Genomic DNA, 6,000 nt, shown 5'->3' on the forward strand with positions numbered 1-6,000 from the left:
GGTGAGATTAAGCGATTTATCACAATATATATCTTTAAATAAAATGGCCGTGTATTCCAAAGATACAGAAGTGTTGATATTATCTCCAGGTCATACAGAATTCACAGTTCGAATTAAAATAAATTTTTATAAAGAAGGGCGTATCGTTTGTATGAGAATAGAACAATGGGGGTATGATATGAATGATTTAGGGTAGAATTGGTCATTTAAAATTAACCTCGAAGACCTGGAACAATTAAATCAGTCTCGTAAGGAAGAATATTATCCACTTGGTATCGAGAATGAGTTTTGTGGGGCCACGATTAGTAAACAACAAATAAAAGAATTTAATAAGGGTAAATATAATAATGGTTTTGTCCTTGTTTATATCATGAAAACAGAAAAAAACAGGATTATATATAATAAGTAAGGAAATACAAAATGATTTAACTATGGGAAGATGGGGAGGTGTTTCGTGCCATAATATTATTCTAACATATATTTCTAATACATAAATGACAGCAAGAAGGCTTCAAGAAAATTATCATTTCTGTGTCCAAGCATACCTTCAAGAAAAGGGTATTCGGTATTTTAATAAATATGTTCTACAACATAAGAATGAGGTATTTTCAATAAAAGATTGGCATTATGCTCATGTTGATAAACCGACAACTTTAGATTTAATTAGAATGTTAAATAATGTAAAAATTATAAAGTTAAGAAAAGGTAAGGCTCTTTTAGAAATTCAAAATAAATTTTATTGGTTTCCTGTTGTAAAAAAAAATAATTTGGATACAGGAATAACAAGAAATCCTGATGAATATATGTATGATATTCTATGGGGTGTAAGCGATTCAAGGATAATAAGGGATGAGGAAGGAGTTGAAGAAGAGAGGGAAGAGGAGGAAAAGGAGAAGAGAGAGAAGGAGGAGAGGGAGAAGTAAGAGAAGGAGGAGAGGGAGAAGAAAGAGAAGGAGAGGGAGAAGAGGGAGAAGAGAGAGAAGGAGAGGTAGGAGAGAGAGAAGGAGAGGAGAAGGAGAGGAAGGAAAGAGCGAGACAAAATAAATATCAAAATATGGAAACCATTGAGATTAAAAAAAGATTGGTGGTATTACAGAAAATAACTCAACCCACCGAGGAGGAAAACAAAGAATTGACAAGTCTATTTGAAATATTTTCTACAAGACTATTGACATCGACAAGATATTCATTTTAATTCAAGTTTTTCATTTTTATTTTTTTTCTTAAATAAATGGAGGAGAGAGTGAAGGCATTTCTAAGGATTCTTTATGTTTTAAAAATTAAGATTCAAATGTGCATGTTGGAAACTAAAAAGGTTTTTGCACTCTGCAGGAATATTTCAAATAAATAAATGAGTTATTGTCTCAAATGTGAAAAGAAAACTAATACTAAAAATATTTCATATATTAAAAGTAAAAATAACAGGGTTATACAAAAAGGTATATGTTCGGTGTGTGGTTCAAAAAAAAATCAATTTATCTCCAAACACAAACGAGGAGGAGATATACAAAAGTTTTTATCAGGAAGTAAATTTACAACTACTGGAATACCAGGGGAATTACATCTTCCAGGGTATTCTTTCTGTGGTCCAGGCACAAACTTGGATAAAAGATTAGATGAGGCAGACAATCCTAAATCATGGAGTAAACCCATCAATAGAGTTGATGAAGTGTGCATGAGACACGATATTGATTATGGGAAGACCACAACGTTGGAAGAAAAGCATGAAGCCGATAGAGAAATGTTGTATAATTTGTCTCTGATACAAAATCCAACCTTGAGAGAAAAAGTTGATCGGTTCATTGTGAAGAAGATGATCAGTGCTAAATTGAAACTTGGACTTGGAAATTCAAAAAACTTATAGGCTCTAATGATGTCATTAAGACTGAAGAGCAATTAGCTGATGAATTACATAAACCAATATTCACAAAGTTTCAGAGAAGGAGAGTTTATTCCAAGGAAGTAGATTATATCTGGTCTGCTGATTTGATTGAACTCAATAATGATAAGGGGTACAAGTATGCTTTAACCATTATTGATTTGAGGAGTAGATACGCATGGGTTGTACCATTAAAAAACAAAACAGGTAATACTCTTATGTAAGCCTTTCAACAGATATTTAACAAAAGTAAGAGAAAACCTTAAAAATTGTGGACTGATGAGGGTAGAGAGTTTTATAACAAGACATTTATGAATTTTCTAAAAAATAACAGTATTACATTATACAGTACCTTTAATGAAGGGAAGGCAGTTGTTGTTGAACGTTTTAATCTACCTTAAAAGAGAGACTATATAAAAAATTCACATAACTCGGTTCACAACAATGGTCATCTTTTATTCAGGATATTGTGGATAAGTATAATGACATGATTCACACATCAACAAATATGAAACCATCAGAAACATTTTCTTAATTAAAATATGAAAAAGAGATTAATGTCAGAAAACCTAAGTTTAAAGTTTGTGATATCGTAAGAATATTGTTACGGATTCGCGCCCGCCGGCGTGCTGACGGCCACGTAACTTGAATCGCGGCACGTCGCCCACCGGACGGACAATCCAGTCGTGACCCTCTCGGACTAACGCCGGGAACCAGTCACGGGTGGACCTTTCGGTCTCACCGCGTTCGAGCCAATCAGCCCCCGCGTGGGATAGGGTTGCTCGCCAAATTCGACCTACCTAAGTACCCACACGGAGGGTAGACCGGGCGATCGCACCTCGCCGCAGGTCGACTTCGGACACGGGCCACTTAAGCGACCCGTTCCGTACTATCGGGATAACCGAGCGGTGTTATCATCGGCCTCGACGGTTCGATTAATTATCGGGCGTATTCAGCCCACTACCAACCCTTTACGTGAAGCAAGATGAGGATTCAATGAAAGAAATGACGAAGCGAAGCGGGAAACAGTTCAACACAAAGCACATTTATTCGCGACGAACGGAAAGCACACATATTCAATTCCACCAAAAGCACACAGAAAAGAAAAACACAATTCAATTTACACAAAAAGCAAATATAAAAGAGAAGACACAATGCAGAGCTAATACCGACTACCGAGCACACGGCAACACTTATACAATTCTACTTCACAGACGGCGCCGACAACACATACCCAAAACCAAGGAAAAGAATACCCTCAAGGATGAGGCGGGCCTGAGGCCGAGACCGGGTCGCGCCTACCCGTCTGGTGATGAGACGCGGAGCGGCGATGGCGCCCCAACCCCGCGGGCCTCGCGGGCAGTGTCTGGTAGGGGTTGGGAAAGGGGCCCCCTTGGTCGCACTATCTCAGCGCGGGGGGAACAGGAGGGGGTTGCTGATGCTCGGGGTATAGAGGATCTTTATTATCCCGCGACGAGCGTCTCCACCTCGGCCAGGTCGCGCTGTCGGCCTCGCTCGGGTGCAGCTCCCTGCACGACGCGAGCACCCCCTCGTCTGGTGTCGCCGCCTTTCCACAGCTCCGTCCCCTCCGTTCCGACTCCAACACACACGACGAGCAGCTCCACCGCCCGCGAAGTCTTGACTCTCTGTTTCCGACTCTCCTACTCTCCTACTCTCCGCCTCTGGACTCTCCGACTCTCTTCTCTCCTACTCTCCGACTCTGGACTCTCCGACTCTCTTCTACTCTCCGCCTCTGGACTCTCCGACTCTCTTCTCTCCTACTCTCCGACTCTGGACTCTCCGACTCTCTTCTACTCTCCGCCTCTGGACTCTCCGACTCACGAACACGGTCCTTTTATCCGCCCCGTAACTTCGCCCTCTCATCTTTGACCCCCTCCCTTCGACCTTTCACCTCGCTCCCCATTGGCCCGAGAAAAAGTGGGCGTGAAGGCTTTTTGATCCATAAATTTGCATATATCGATCGTCCTGGAGGCGGGGCCAAATCGCCCCTCGCTCACCGATTGGACGGCAAAAAGTGGGCGTGTGTCGTTTTTGATCCGTTTTTGAAGCACAAAATCCGTGATTTTGTACACGCTGTTCGACGCGCGCCCTGCACGAGTCCAACACCGGTACCCACAGCGGGGCAAGAACGGTGGCGATGCTACGGTTGCGAGGTGTGACGGGAAGGTCGTGGCGGTTGTGGTGAAGCGGCGTTGTGGTTGGTGGTTGATGTTGTGATTGTGGTGGTAATCATGGCGGTTGGTCCAAATTAAAGATAGTAAAAGAAAAACGGCTATCCTGAAGAGTCGCAGCACGCATAAATGACATGTATTCCCACTAGACAACGGGTTTGGGCCTAACTACACATATACTTGCCGAGATACCTCACCTAAGGGACCTGAATGGTGGTTTGCGAATTTGGTAACCACAACAATATATAGGTGGAAATCTCATTTTGAAAAGGGTTTTACTAAACTATGGACGAACGAGCTTTTTAAAATTGTTGATGTAATAGATACGGTTCTTTGGACTTATAAGATATATGATTTGGAAGGGTAAGAGATTTTAGGTTCATTTTATTCACAGGAATTACAAAAGACAAAGATAGATTGAAATTTTTTGACTCCGCCCCTTTTTGACTCCGCCCACACAAAACCAACCCACATAAACCCCACCCCACACAAGCTCCACACAAACACCACCCCACACAAACCCCACACAAACCCCACCACACACAAACCCCCCACAAGCTCCACACAAGCTCCACACACACAAACCCCACACAATCTCCACCCATATTCATCATATTCACATAATTCGTGATTAGTTAATTAGTTCCCTACACACAACATGTTTATTTAATTAAAAAAATATCCACCCATCCACACAAGCTCCACTCATCCACCCATCCATTTATCCACACAAACCTAATCCACATAAGCCTCATCCACATTCACCACTCCCACATAAGCCCCACCGAAGCCCCGCCCACATAAACCCTGCCCACATAAACCCCTCCCACACAAGCTCCACCCACATAAACCCTGCCCACACAAACCCCACCGAAGTCCACCCACATAAACCCCACCGAAGCCCCGCCCACACAAACGCCCTCCCACAATCCCCGCCCACACATGCCCTGCCCACACAAGCCCCCACCGAAGCCCCGCCCACATAAACCCCACCCACTCAAGCCCCGCCCACACACGCCCCGCCCACATAAACCCCACCCACACAAGCCCCACCGCCCTCATCCCCCCTGTGTGCCCCCACCTTTGACCCACCACCTCCCTCATCCCACCCCCACCCTTCCCCACACACACACATGGGGAGGGGAGGGGTGGGATGAGGGGGTGATAGGTCGTTGGAGGAGCGCACCTATCCCCCCACCCCCCCTCCCTCCCTCTCCTTCATTTCTTGATCCTTTTTTTGAAATTCAAAATCAAGTAATTGTAAACAAAACAAATATAATTAATCAAAATTGAAAATATTAAATATTCATTTGCGAGAATGTATCATCTTTCCCAGCAATCTTCTTCAGATGTCATGTGATTTCGAAACTCAGACACCATATTCTGTTTTGAAACAAAAAGTGGATAATAATTAGGTTTTATAAAGATAATTACATGGTAATATGAGTAAGCCTGGTGTTGGTTCTAAGTTCAAGCCTCGTTGACCACTGAATTAACACACCAGGAGGCTGACTCAGCCTGTCATCCTTCCAAGGCCAATAAAATGAATTCCAGTGTACTGGCAAAACCGCGTTCAAACTAATGATGCAACCAACATAAGGCGACATTCCAAAGAGAGAGTGATATTAATAAAAGAATAAATAAACAAATAACTAAATAATAATTCAGAAACATTTACCTCCAGAAAATCATGTGTTGTACCAGATTGCTTCAACAGCTTATGTTGTGTGATCGAGCTGAAAAAAAAAATGAGTCAAGGGTATAGATGGAGAGACAGACAGAGAGAGGTAGGTAGAAACACAGACAGAGAGGGATACAAAGAGACAGACAGGGAGAGATAGAGAGACAAACAGACAGGGAAAGAGACACACACACACACACACACACGCACACGCACACGCACACACACACACACACACACACACACAC

Source organism: Eptatretus burgeri, chromosome 1 (assembly GCF_056783735.1).
Source record: "Eptatretus burgeri isolate ZD-2024b chromosome 1, Ebu_testis_v1, whole genome shotgun sequence".
Classification (NCBI taxonomy): Eukaryota; Metazoa; Chordata; class Myxini; order Myxiniformes; family Myxinidae; genus Eptatretus; species Eptatretus burgeri.